Genomic DNA, 15973 nt, shown 5'->3' on the forward strand with positions numbered 1-15973 from the left:
AAAAAAATCATAATACAAAAAAAATTGGAATCAGTACAAAGTATGGCCTCCACGCTGGTTTATTACGGCCCTACATATATCGTGAATCGACAAAATGAGATTGTCAATGTCTTGTTGAGGTACATTTGCTCATTCAGCGATTAAAAGCTCTCTCAATTAAAACGTTGTGTGAATGTTCCACATATGCGGAGTAATTTTTCGTTTCAGAGTAATTTTTCCCATCGAGCATGTCCCACACATGCTCGATGGGATTCAGGTCCGGTGATTGTGCTGGCCATGGCAATACATCAACTCCTTCGTTGGTGAGCCAGTCAGTCACTAGACGCGCGACATGTGGACGAGCATTATCGTGTATTAGGTGGAAGTTTTCACCAACAGCACCAGCAAACGGACGGACGATAGGTAGAAGCTGTGAGGGAGCGATTTGGAAAAACGAGATCGGTTCTGCCGCCGATCATGATTCCGCCCCATAACATTACTGTACCACCTCTGTATGTGTGGACTTCCTGGACGTGTCTCGAAACGTTCATTATTTCCAGGTCGTCTCCACAGTCTTACTCGACGAGAATCTGGATGAAATCCAAATCTGGATTCGTCTGTAAACAAAACTGTGGCCCAATCATTTGCATCCCAGTTTTGATGTTCTTGACACCACTCTAATCTTCTACCGCGATTGCCTCTCGACAAAGGTGGACATCTAAGTAGCCTTCTGTTGTGGAGATCTGCTTCATGCAGTCGATTTCTGACAGTATCACGACCAATGGGTACATGGTGCGTCTGGTGCAACACGTTAACCAACTCAGGTGCTGTGATTGTCGGTTGTCTTCTTGCGGTTAAGACCAAAAATCGGTCTTGAACTGCAATTGTAGCGCGTCCTCGCCCTGGATGTTGTTCGGCTGGACTGCCAGTTTCTCGGAAACGCCGCCACAATCGACTGATAACACTTTGGGAGACCCCCAAACGAAGAGCTACATCATTTTGTCACATGCCACCTTGAAGAAGCCCTACAGCTCTATTCATCTCAGCCAATGGTAAGTGATGGCGTTCCATGTTAAAGCACAATACTTTTCCGATGTGTATATATATATATATATATATATATATATATAAATATATATATATATATATATATATATATATATATATATATATATATATATATATATATATATATATATATATATATATATATAAATAAATATATATATATATATATATATATATATATATTAATATTAATATAAGTCACAAAAGGATTTAAAGCTTTATAACTCCCATTTAATTATATGCGAGCGCTTTCGACAGCTGGTCGTGCTGTCATCATCTAGGCTCTACTAGTTTTGAGTAGAACATTATGTTGAAATTTGTTTTAATGGGAAGAAATTATCAAGTCTGAAATTGAAAGCCAAAAATTAATAGTATTTGGAACAATGAACATGATATTCGATAAGTTGTATTTTATTTTGGATCATTTAGTCGACTAGAAAATCATCTCAACTTGATACACTGATGTACGTAAATATATCATTTCTTGCATTGTAACCTACAATAATTCCTCCTATTCTCTTTATATCCAACAAAAAGACACCCGCTCGCCCAGAATGGACTGTACCATGTCCGCTTTAATAGTGACTGGAAAATCGATAAGTAAATACAGACCCACCTGGCTACTTAGCGAATTCACTTTCATTCGGACGTTAGTAAAAGAAACAGCTGATTTTCAAGCAAGCAAATGAACTCTTGGATTTGGGGCGAATAAGAACTTTTCTCTCATTATATAAAACCTTCTGAATTATTGATAGTGTTTTATCTTTCAAACACTAAACCAGACTTTTGAAGAAGAGTAAATTATTTCAAGTGTGCCAATTTATTACAACGATGTGTCAATAATGTTTTTGCGATAATACAAATACTGGTCTCTGTTTCTTACGTAGGAAACAGTAGAAGAGTAGAAAAAACTTATTCATACGCGAACATCTAGGAAAAATTACTATAGATGAGTTAGAAAAATACCAATAACATGACTTGTAGTCGGAGAATAAATAGAAATTGATTTTCTCACCCACAATATATGTTCAAATATGTTCTAAATATGTTTTTTCGCTAACCAGCTATCGCACCCTACGAACGACAACCCTCAGAAATCGAAACTTGTGCGAGCTAAGGACAAACGAGGTCTTACCTCTCAACGTGTGATTCCTAACACGGGTTGGACGATAGCAAGCGAAATATCGAGCGTTCGGCCTGGGGCTTGAATTATTGACTCACACATCGGCCGATTGACTGGGCGATCAAAGCACCCACATCGAACCACCTGGCTACCGACCGACCGACAGTGAAATTATACATCAACCATCACAGTGTTTCTTTATCTTTTTTTTAAATCTAATGATGACCCTCGGATCTAATTGATTTGATTCAGGAACTGAAATCAAAAGCAATTCATTTCAACAGTGGTTATATCCAGAAATTCATTTCGGATAACTTTTATGTTCTGTTTTAAAAAACTCTCAAAGCTGAGAACCATACAGTGTGACCAGATTTTTTTTATTATTGAGTTTAATAAAAATTCGATTTAACATCAATTTCTGCTTCGATCGGAATACACAGAAAATAATTCATGTGTTTCGCATCAGCGCTAAATTTTAAGTTTTTCCAAAAATGTCAATTTCTTCATGTACTGAAAAAGTTATGAGAAGAAATTTTTCTGAATACACTTTCTAGATGATCTGTTTTAGGTGCTTGAGATAATTTTGATATTTGCTAATTTTTTGTAAGTTAAAAGACACTGTTTGACGTGTTAGGAATCATACGTTAAAAGGTAAGACCTCGGTAATCCTTATCTCGCACAAGTTTCGACTTCTGAGGATTGTCGTTCGTAGGGGTGCGACAGCTGGTTAACGGAAAAACATATTTTAAACTGACAGATTTTTAAATACCCTTCAAGAACCATCTTTTTTTGAAAGTGTAGTTTCTGCTTGAAATTGATACAGTATAGTCAAGACAAATTAGTCAATTATAGTCAAGACAAATTAGTAATCAGTGGAAAATAAGTTGACTTCAATGAAAGTGTACATTTTCAACGATTCAATTCAAACATTTTGTGATTTTGAATTTTAAGTTTTTAATCGAATATTCAAATGTTGAGAATCAGACTCCTTTCAATTGAATCCAAAAACAAGCTTTTCTCCTAATAACCAGATTTACGAGAAGAGTGATTGGGTTTGATTGTGGGTTGTGATAAACCTACTTTGAGAAATTTAAATCCAATATACAATGCCAATCATTTGAATTTTTTTCAATTATTATTTATATTGATCAAAGCAGTCATTTAAGTAACACTTTTCGATTGCAATCTTTTGTTGAATTACTTTCAAACACGAGATACAAAAATAGACATACATAATCATTTCGATATATGAGAAAATAAAAATTTAACATTATACAATGCTGAGCATATGATTTTTATTTCTCGATAATTTTTTATATTGATTATATTGATATCAAAATCAAATTTAGAGAAAAACCATTATTGAAAATTTTCATATCACTGATCATTATGAAGTCTCTGTCTGTCTTAACACAACGAGCTCAAAAACTACCGAACTAATTTCAAAATGGTTCACCAATTTATCATTATTTTTTGTGAATCGAATGAAATATGAGGGTGACATCTGTGTGAAATAGGGGCGGAAACCCTACCTAGAAGTTTTCATTAAAAACGCCCTAGTCCCTTTAAGATTTAACGAAATTATTCACTACATTCTTTATGGAATTCAATTAGATATCATTCTCAGGATTGCTACACTATAGAGTATAATTCAAACAATATAATAGGAAAAATCCAAAAAAGATCTCAAAACATATTTACTGAACAACTTCCTGAAATTGTTCCTCCCTTGTATTTTCTCTATTTTTTTTTGAGTGTGGTCAAACAATTGATTGTTGAATAAGAAAATAACCAGTGACCCAAAAAGTTTATGTTTAAGTTAGGATTAGACAGACTCAGGTTAAGTAGGCTTAGGTTAGGTAAGCAAAATAAAAATAATGTGAGCCTTACTACAACAAGGGTTAACTGTTAGAGCACCAATCAGTGAAATTTCCCTTGAGACATTTATTATTATTATAATTTGCTAATTGAAAATGTATTTAGACAGATGTGATATCAATCCTCGTATATATTAGTTGCCATAAGCATTTCATGCACATTATAATGTGCATTCAAATCGTAGTTGCGCACAAGAAAATAAATTCAAGCAGCCTAACAATCGGATGTAACACGCTTGATGATGAAAGGTTGCAATTGCGCTGGTTTTACCGACGTAGTGAACCATTTTGGAAGTCACGGTGGCATTTTTTTTGATGTTGTTATTAGGTGAATAGCTACCTACCTATTTCAACATTAGAATTGTTAGTAAAATTGTTCAAAGGTCATTATTATCAGTTACCAGCGGGGGTGGTAGAAGATTCGCTCAGGAAGTTGATATGTGATTAAGTTGTAGATGGAATGAAATGGTTACATACAAAATTGGTTTCGAATAGTACACAATGTTCCAGAACATTCCGCAGCAATCAAACATGTTCCGGTATGTTCACAAACCTTCCAAACTATTCTCGAACATTTCACGGCATTCCAAAATGGTCCGGTTTGTTTTATTGTGGAATGCTCTCGAATTCTCTAGAACGTTCTGATTTGTTCTAGGAATTTCTAGAGGGCGAAACATTCAGGCCTTTCTAAAGCTAGCCCTTTGAATAATAATAATATGATAATAATAATTTATTCTCCTCTTGTTTTACATTTTCGTACATACATATGACTCAGTGAAGAAGATAAGTTGGGAAGGGGAATCAATGGGCAACAGGAACCTTTTTCTTGGATGTGGGATAGAGGAATATCTGGAATGTTCTGGGAATTTCCGGAACATTCCAGACTATTTCCGAACTATCCACAACATTCTGGAAGACAAGCTGACATTATGTCAGAAAAAAATATAGACTGCCACCTTTACGAATCCGGGTCGGGTCTCTAGTCAAATATGAATAACAAATATACCGACCAGCGTCTACATTTCAATCAGTTTGGAGCCCAGCTCCCTTACCCTTTTAGCTGAATCAAATATAGAGTTTATAGAGTTTCAAATGAATAAGAATCAAATTTATCACTAACCTGGGAAGTCTTTCAAACGTCTCCCATTTCATTGGTTGATTTACTTGTGATCGTGAATGTGTCAGTGCGTTTCACTTTGTGTCATCCAGCCTTAAAAAGATGAAATAATACTCGTTATTGGTTGACTTGGATGACAAAACAAACTCGTCAAGGGTAACAATATTAGTTTACGTTTTGACCACTCCCATCAAATTGATACGATACCATAGCAACCCGTTGATGGATTATAAACAAAGCTTCTTGTTCATCTGAAAAAGGAGTTCAGGTGAAAAATATTCATTACTTCAGGGTTCTTTTTCATTTTTGAATATCAATACCTTGTTATTCTAAAATTGTATGTTTTCAGAAACAGTTCAACTCAAAGGCACTTTGGCAATAACTTTCTGGAACATACTTCTCCATCTTTATATAAAAAATATGGGATTCTTCCGAAGGAAGGGAAAAAGCAATCAACTTTGAAATAAATCCTTTAAAAAAATTGTTGAGCATTCATAAGAATCACTTTCAGATACTAACTGAAAAAGGAGTCTGCCAGTATGAATACATCTGAGGAAGCTATTGTGTAGCGAAACACGTGTTTCCGTTCAATTCAGTTTATTGTCCAGAAAAACAATAAATGGTCCTAATTAGGGACTATAAATAACTACTAAGTATTATAAAATAACATAACCAGGATATTTTACAATAAATACATAACCTAGCTTGAAAAATAACTATGAAATGCACTCAAATATGAAATTGCTTTCAGAAAGTACATGTAGTACAATTGAATGAGTCATTCAATTATAGTTTTTGAACTAGAATACTTCAAATTGAAAGGGTTATATCTTCAGGAGTGACTAATTTTTGGGAAAGAAAGTTTTTGGCTTTCTACTACTCCATCTTGATACAAAAACATGTGTGAATCTTCCAAAGAAAGGAAGGAAGCAATTAACTTTCAGACACAAATTGGAAGAAAGAGTCCTCCTGAAACAGCTACTTTCATGTGGACATGAAAAAAATTCTTTCGTAACAAATACTTTTATATGAACACTGAATTATACAAAAAACACTTTCTGATTTAATTCCAAACATTCGTTGTGGAATTGAATCAGAAATAATTCACAGTTTTTCTACATAACATACTAAATGAAAGGTAAAAATTTCATTTACATGGAACACTGTCATCCTCACTGGTAGACATCGATGTTTCGCCGTAAGACACTTGCCTTAGGGCTCTTTAGTACCAAATTGGATAACATTATAAGAAAAACCACACAATTCATTCATAAATTACGATTAGAAGACTTTCTGTCTTAGATAATGCATAAACTTGTGCAGACTTCTAAATTATTTTAGTCAATTCAATAAATCTTTTGTTAGTATGTATTACATCAAGATGAAAATTATTTGGAACTTTTTGTATTATGATCAAGCAATCTGAAACTTTTATAAAAATTAAATATCACTTCTTAGGAGACTTTTTACAATGTTTATATGAATTTGGTTTTTCCAAAGTCATATTTTCAGTGATTTAGTACAATTTTGAAGTTTCGAAGTATGCCATGGCTTTTCTAATGAGTATGACTTTTACAGCTCTGTTCATTAAATAGTAAATTATATTTTTGTCTTCCAATGCAGAATGAAATGGTATTCAATAGAGTATACAATCATTATAAATTAGAATTTGTGGGTATATGAGTATCGAAAAATTTCATTCTTCTATCTTCTTCCACTAGTGGTATAATTAAGCCTTCAATTTCATTCATATGCTTTTCCAAATTTGAACACTGGTCAAATATGTTTAAATATTCATACTTTCAAGTTTGTTGATTATATCTTACCTAATTTCAACATTCACTCCAATATTGATCACATATTTTTTGAATATCATGTTAACTATCCATTATTGAATGTATGTCATTCAACCATCCATTAATCTTTTCGATATCATTGTTTATATTTCTTTTTAACGAGTTTTCAGTTTTTTCTGAATTGAATAGTGCAAGATCATCTGCAAATGAGAAGTGACCACACATCAAACCTACATATTTAATATAATAATAATAATAATGATAATAATAGCGTTTATTGCCCAACAGTTTCCCATTTACCGAGCAAAACTAACATACTTGAAGGAATAATACTATTTGATATAAGATCAATACTATTTGATATAAAAAACATAAATGACTTACGTGACTTACGCACAAGACTTATTTTTAATTTAATACAAATACTGTAACAAAAAATATCGATGTTAGTAGAGAGCTTTTTCGCATTACGACACATCAGATTGATTGGTGATTTCAACATTAAGTTAGTTTTTGCCCCTTGCTCGCACAAGTTTCGACTTCTGAGGGTTGTCGTTCGTAGGGGTGCGACAGCTGGTTAACGGAAAAACAGATTTAAATAGATCTTCAAGAGGAAGATTAAACTTCCTTTTAAAGGTGATCACTTGGTGATCACTTGATGAACCGTTATTTTTAACACCTCGACACGTGTTTCGATCACCAAGTGATCATCTTCAAGAGGAAGATTAAACTTCCTTTTGAAGATGATCACTCGGTGATCGAAACACGTGTCAAAGTGTTAAAAATAACGGTTTGGTGCTGGAATAAAACTCTAATCAAATCAAATCAAATCAAATCACTTTATTTCATTAAGACAACATACAGTTGTATAAGAAAGAGTCATGGTTACAACTGCATGGTAGTACGGTCGAGATTTAAATGAAGAAATGTAAAAAAGGAAAATAACAGTACATTATGGATTATATAACACTACGAACCATAATAAATATGCATATATATAGTGCACAGAATATAGACTTACATAAAAATACAGATTCACATTATATAAAAATTCTAGTTAAAAGTACTCATTCAAAGAGTATAGACATTTCTCAACCAGGTATCCTTTGATTTTTTTTTGAAAGTACGTTCATGTTTTATTCTTTTGACATAGGAAGGTGAGTTGTTGAAAATTTTTGCGCCGATTCGAGCTAGAGCTTTATAGGAAATATTGCGTTTAGAGAGTTGTAATCGTAAATCATCCTTACGACGTGTGTGGAAATCTTTATTTATGAAAAACAAATCCTTATTTTTGAAGACATAAATACAGATTTCAAATACGTAGAGGCCTGTATAGGTCCGAATTTCAAGTCTTCTGAAGATTTCTCGACAAGAATAGTCTTTTTTTATACTAGCAATACACCTTATGATTTTTTCTGTGATACGACAGTGTAGTCTCCCCATAGGCAAATACCATACCTCAGTCGACCTTCCACTTGTACGTAGTATGACTTCATCAATTGTTGCTGTGTCAAAACAACTTTGAGATTTCTGAACATATAGTGGAGAGATGAAAGTTTGGAAATCAGCGGCTTGCAATATTCTTTCCAATCTAAATGTGAGTCAACGAATAGTACTAAGTATTTACAGCTGTTATTTATAGGCAGAGGTATGTTATTTAAAATTAAATTTACATCTACCAATTCCTTCTGATGACTATGGAATTTCACAAGGTTAGTTTTGTCTGCATTGAAATAAAAAGTGATTTGATTGAACCAAGAAATTAGTTGGCATAGAGCAGTTTCACAGGATTCTTTTAGTTCTATTTGATTTTTGTTTTTTATAAAAAGAACTGGGCCCAAAATAGATCCTTGTGGAACACCTATATTCCACTTCAGTAATACTCATGCCTAATAATAATATCAAGGTGTAATATCTAAATGGTATTTACACACTATATGATCTCGATAATACTAGCTTTTCATACGAATGGCTACAAATCAATTGTGTGAATGAATAGCTGATAATTATTTCCAATTTGTTTATCAATATTTTCAATTTCACATTGATTGCCATCTCAAAGCTATAGCCCCATCGTTATGCGTCATGAATCGAACGGAAAATTCAGCAGAATATGACCTAAATGCGACCACCTATATAAGGAACAGATTTCATGTTTACTTCAAATATAAGAACGGCCAGAAATAGCAAGTGTTCCACGGTGATACGAGTATCGTAAAAAGTGGGTCAAATTAACATAAAATATATTAAAGGGCGATTTATCCCCAATCAACTTCGAATGAAAAGAATGGAAGTGAGCCTGAACGGCGTATTTACATTTGCAAATTCTATTTTTGAAAATTTTAAACATACACATAAACTGCTCTTTCGAAGTGGGATTAGATATACTAGTATGAAATGAAATGCATTGAATGACATGATATGAATTTAATGATATGAATTGGCGTGTTGACAACGTATATACGAAAAAAAACTAAGTAGTTACCGAACGTCGGCAGTTTCTTTGTATGGCATGGACGGCGTACTATGATATTTACTTAACATTGGAGACAATAGAGATGAACTGTTATTATTATTATCCAATGTTTGCCTCATTTCCTGACATTCATTGAATTTTTGTAACAATATTATATCACGTAAATTTCTAAGTAGTACAAACAAAAATGAGCTGAATTGGCCATTTCTGTGTTAGTTTCAACTCCCATAAAATATTGTTGAAAGAAGTACTGCCAGTTTGGTTCTGCCCCAGACTTCATGGAGGAAGTTGGAAGATGAAATAAAAGATAGAACTCTCGTTCATCTAGTTGAGATATTAAATATTTTCTGCTCCACGAATAGTGTGATTTTTCTGGCACAATAAATTTGAAATACAACCTATTGTTTTCTAACATTTTCCGAATTCTTTTTTGATATTAAGTAAAAAAAAATAAACTATCAACATTTCTTCATGTTATTATTTCGTAAAGCAACTCAAGTTACATATAAATTTACAAATCGCATGACTGAAGAAAACTCTTTATTGGAAAATAACTTGATATGAGAGCAGATGGGAGGGAATACTGCGTAGAAAATTATACTCTTCCCATTATCTATACGATATTATGTTACATAATTCTACGTTCGAAATGATAATGAGACCATTAGAATAACACCCGCTCGATAGAATGAATATTAAGGAAAATCCAATACCATTAGGCCACACCTTGGCGAAAAATCGAACCAACTTAATGCAATTCAATAAGCATTTCGCATGTCAAGCGCCGCCTTATGAAAATAAAACATTTCGTGTTATGCATATTTTAAACGGATTTATGACGATTGTACAAGAGCAGTAAATCTGAATATGTTGTGGGCGAGAAAAAAGCAAGTCTCTTATCCACACTGTGATTATAGATAAGTTCTTGATTGAAAAAGTTGAAGCGACCGATCACGTACACATTCTGTTGGGTTGATGGGTCCAGAAATATCCTGATTTTTTATCAATTTTCTGACAATTCTAGTCACTTACGTACCTAGATATGTCTGCTTGTAGTTTGATAGCCGCCTTCCACTTTTTATTGAAACTGATCTTTGGAACTGAGCTAGTGTGAATAATCCAGAAGTAGCGTCATCTGTTGAATAATGGTTTATTTCCAATAGTTTTCTGTGAAGATATAACGAAATCATCAGTATGGAATGTTACTTTTTTCAATTCAAATCTACAGATGGCACCACTTTCATAGCATAACAAAATATACAGCCTGAAATTATAAAAGAGCTCATATGAGAGTTGAAAATCAATAGGGATGAATCGGGAATTTGGCTGAATATTTTAGCAAACAAGCCACTATATTTGAAGTACATTTTCCTTTCAATTGTGGTATTTATCGAACGTCAAAACCGTTTCTGGGATACCTTCAGTGGAAAGTGGAAAGTCATCTTCATGTCATTCAGGCTTGGAGTCCAGCTCCCTTACCCTTTCGGCTGATTATTGGTCACGAGAAGGACCAATGGGTTCATGACTGATGGTATGGCGGCATGAAGTCCTCAGACATCAGCACCGCCCTTCACGGGATACCCCTACCTGGCTGTGGTGGGATGGATGCGAAAGCTGTTCATCCGTTAACGGGGGACATGAGGGCCTCATTCGACAGAGTGTCGGGGCCTTCTATCTACAGCATAATCTGTGGCTTCCCTAACTAACGTAACACCTTCACATCTTAATGTGATTTACTTTTTCTTTCACTTTGAGCGTTTAACAGTGGTCCAGATGTAGTGCCATCTGTTGATAGATTCTTGAGGCAATTTGGTACATAACCTTCCCACCATGCCCCTCCTCGGGTTGAGTGCCCTAAGTTGAAATCTTCCCCACATGGTTGATGTGTGCAGAACATCCTATTTCGTCCATCCACGCCCGCTCCTCCGGAGCGATCCTCAACTTACTGATGGACACTTCAGCAATATTGACATCTGACTTTCTATGGTCGTAAGTCAGCCTCTAGGTGCTTCCACTTTCTGATCTGTTGAATTGATTTATCATGACTTTCCTAACTGAAATATTGCATGGGGTCCCCAAAAACTAATCGGAGACGAGTGTCTTTAGTGGCGAGCAAGTGATGGTTCTTTGTGAATCTCTCGGGGGTGGTCTTTGGTTCTGCTTCGTTGGCCTCCTGTATTTGTCCCTCTCTCGGAATCTGGGGTCATCCCTGTTGAGTGCGTTGTGCAGGTCGCTTAGCACTGGATTTTCGTGCGCTCGAATTCTGTCAAACGTGTCCTCTGCGTGTTTCCTCATGTATGCGTTTACGTAGTGTATGTTCATGTCTAGATCCCGAAATATGTACCTATTCGGTACATATACTCCCACCTTTCGATCTTAGTGAGATTCACTTATCGTTTCATTGTGAGCGTTTAACTGTGATGATCGATTCATGAGGCAATTTGGTTGAGGGATCATTTCTCGAGGCAATTTGGTATATAGCCCTCTGATAGTTCGCTTACGAGAAAAACACAGTCAATTTCTAATCAGTTCGCAATAGGGTTTCCAAAAGATCAGTCTCATTTCTGAATTGCGAATACCATCGTATATCATGTTAGTCGAGAAGAAATATATACTTATGAAAGAAATGAATATTTCAGAATTGAATTCCATGATATTCACCTCTTCCAAAGTTTCTCCAAAGTAGAATCTAGCAAATGTAGAAAACAACTACCAATTCGGTTAATACCTCCATGGATATTGAATTATATCCGACTGACATGTATGCAAGTTACCAGCTGAAGGACCACACTGGAGCCAATCAACTAGATTACATTCAGACCTGTTACGGTTGTGCAGGGAATATCCGACTCCGTCGCATGGACATCACTCAGAAATTTTTGAATGGCGACAATGGCGATCCAGATTTGCGTTAACTGGGGACGAATAACGGGTATATGGTCATGACATCGAAACCAAAGTCGAATCTGCCCAGGAAATTCAAGACCAAGACCAAAAAAGCACGGCAAGTTCCATCAGATGTCGAGGTTTTGCTCCCTGTTTTCTTCGATCTTTAAGTTATGCGCCGTTTGCATACGATATTTTGGAAAGAAATGCATGGCTTTTGCATCACAGTAGTGCATCTGCTCACTCGTCATTGTTTGTTTGTAACTGTTTGGCCAAAAACAAAACCGTGATCATCTGATTGATTCTGATTGTGGAAATCAAATCGTAAGGTGTAGTTTATGAAAACACCGTAATCATGCCTCAGCCACCTCTTATTTACTGGATTTGCCCCCTGCGACTCTTTCCGGTAATACGAGTACACAACTCCACATTAGCCAAGCTTTCCTCTTGAAATTCTTGTGAATTAATTCCCAATTCACCACTCTGAGTATTTTTTGGTTATTCGATAACTTAACTCATTCTTTCATACACTGAATTTGAACAGTCTGTAATTCGACTCAGTAGATTCAAATCATCTTACACTAATTACGTCAATGATACAACTAATGACCAACAAATAATCAGCAGATCTTTTGACTTTCTATTATCATTTTTATGGCTCATATGTCTGAAATAAACAGATTACCAAATCTGGTGGAGTCGAGCTACATACTTAGATTTGAGTTGATGGAATATTCCTGAGCATCAATTTTTTATTCTCATTCACCGTTTTTCCAGAATCATCTATAATTGAACAAGACAAGCCGTATTAGCATTGAACAGATAACGTGTTACCTCAGGGCTAGTACCAGAGTGCCACCAAGATTTAGCCAAAGCCTAGGTAGATAATAACATTATCCTGAGGTGCCTTGAAGGGTAAAGGTAATCGCATTGCCGACTCTTTAGCTAAGGAAACAACTGGACTAAGCATTTTAGGACCCAGTGACACCAACGATCTGATGACATCAACAATTACCGAACTAGTCAAACGTCACGCCAATACTCAATCCCTTAAGAAATGGGTTGAAATCCAAGCATGCCAGGATCACCCTGTGCGACCCTGGGAAGCTGGCGCCGTAGAAATATCTGTTGATGACCAGGAAAAAACACCTCCATATTATAGGGCTAGTGAACATACCTCTATGCAGGATGTGTGAACAGGAAGATGAAACTGTCAGGTATATCTTATACGAGTGTCCGGGGTTATCATCAATGAAAGAGTGTGTGTACGGCGAGTATTGGCCTACACCTACCGATATAAAGGAGTTTCCCCAGTGACCTGTCCACCTTTCTGGAAAGGGCAGGATGTACGATGACCTAGGAGGACGACTCCTTGGGAGGGTGTACAATAGGTCACATGTGGCCTAAGTCCTGTGGGCCTACAATCACCCTCCCTACTCTACAGATACAGATTCTGTAGGTGTAGGTGATACCCATGGAATATTACTGATAGAAGTACTGCCACATTAGTTTTTCCTGGGACTTCGTGCTAGTGGGAGTTACAGAGAATAGAAGAATACACTTTTTCCGGTTCAAGTTCTCTTCATATTCAACCTGACAATAAATCTGACACGTATGTTAATGACAACGAAACTTCAACTCTTTAATACATATAGAATGATACACATTTTTTCAAATGAACAATTCCTATAACATTTATTAGTTTCCTCTTCTCTAAATATTTCGACTAGGTCTATACATTCATGTACAATTTAACCTCCATTAACTCAATTAAAAAATAATCAAACACACTTGCTCATTTCATTTTCTCTGCCATTGATTATGATAGAAGTAGTTGAGGTAATTTACGACCTCAACAAAATGTTAAGCAGTTAAGAAACGTCCCATAAATATTCCTGGAGCCTTGCTGTTTGATTAAATACTTCATGTAAGAAATTATTCCAGTAGGGGTGAGTAAAGTAACTGTTAAGGCAATACGACAATGCAACCAAAACGCTGATTTAGCTAAGTTTGAGAGACAATTTTCACTTACTTAATAATAATTTTCGGTAAAAGATACTGGAAATAAGCTAGAGAAATAGTCATAACTGACATGATAACATATATGAAATAGATGATCTCATATTTCTCATAGTAGTTTAGAATAGAACAAACATATCCGTTGATTACATAATTCAATTCACAAGGTGTGAATCTGGATATAGTACAGTTTGCTGAAATAGTAGAAGGTAAGAAATTATCAAATTAAGGAAACTTAATAAATTGAGGAAAGTTAAACTCCATAGAAATATTGTTTAATTTGTTGAAAACGTGCAATTATCAAAAACAACGTTTTGAATCCGAAGAATAAGGAAGGGTTGAAATTTTTTTCTGTTGTATAGTTACTTCCATAAGGAGAGAGAGAGAGAGAGTATACTGACACACACAATTTGAGTTCTTCGAAAAAATTTGAAATATTGCAATCGAGTAATCTATATTTTCATACAGCTACTACACTATGGACAACTTTAGGATATTTCTGTATAATATTTGTGCCAATCCATTATTTATAGTCAAAAACGCCAAGAATAGTTTTATAGTTCTCTTTGTGACAAAGTGTCCGCCTTCGTGAATGAACATAAGTATAAAAAAGTTTGATCTCCAAGATCTTTTTTTATGTAAATATTTTTTATTTTCAGATTTCAATAGATGGAATTGGAACTGAGTATGACTCACACAAGTGAAATCGAAAAATTAAAATAATCGCTACTTTTTTGAAGAGCTATTTATTGGAAAAAAATAAAATAAAATGGTTCAAAAGAAGTTCACTTCTAAAAAAAGTTTTTCTGTAACGAATGTTGATATTATAGTTGAAACAAATACTGGGGATATTGAAAATAAACATGTGACACGACAAAACTCACGAATAATTTCAAAAATACAAGCGACTTACCTAAGTTTTTAATGAGTTAATGTCGAGTACTATTATTGTTTTTTTTTCCTAAGACCAATATATTATAAATAACTAGGTATTCCAAAGTTGAAAAAAAAATGATAATAATTCAATTATCACTCGGAGATAAGCCGAACAACACAGAATATTTCCAGCAAACAGTAATATCATAAATCCGCTGTATACATGTTTACTTTGAAAGTGTCTCCATTCTAAGAGAATAAAAATGCATGAATGTCTTGAATAGGTCAAAGTTTTCTCTAACTTTCTCCGAAAACTCTACAATCCAACGATTAGAAATCTAGAAAATAAAAACAGCTGCGATCCCGCCATAATATCAACATCGATCACCATTTCCTTCGCCAAAATATCGCACGGACTTATAATGGAAATAAAAATGTTCTTTCATGAAAAGCATTTTGAATTAAATTTTCAGTTCATTTTCTCAACTTCATCCAAGTGAAGAACAATGCAAAACCACAAATTATTAAGTCACGGCGTATATCTCGTGTATGAAAATGTGTATGTAAAATAGTATCAACGAAATTCACTTTTTGACTCATGAAGAGAAATCAACTATTACTACATGATAATTTTTCCCCAAACCTAATTTCCGATCGAACTGCTCCTAATATTTCTTTAATTAACCAAATTATCAATTCAAATTTCATTTGTTCAATGAAAAAAATAATAATAATGGCATGTGTAAATTTTTATTG

At 34.6% G+C, this 15973-nt stretch overlaps 1 protein-coding gene across 1 annotated transcript in view; it reads left to right on the plus strand.

Annotated features, from left to right (window-relative positions):
• The window catches only part of DCX-EMAP (Doublecortin-domain-containing echinoderm-microtubule-associated protein), an 84628-nt gene that overhangs the window by 12925 nt on the left and 55730 nt on the right, over positions 1 to 15973 (plus strand). The gene's annotated exons all lie outside the window — the stretch shown is intronic.

This window comes from Leptinotarsa decemlineata, unplaced genomic scaffold (assembly GCF_025532065.1).
Source record: "Leptinotarsa decemlineata unplaced genomic scaffold, Ldec_3_MD MMD2_tig00001064_RagTag_RagTag, whole genome shotgun sequence".
Classification (NCBI taxonomy): domain Eukaryota; kingdom Metazoa; phylum Arthropoda; class Insecta; order Coleoptera; family Chrysomelidae; genus Leptinotarsa; species Leptinotarsa decemlineata.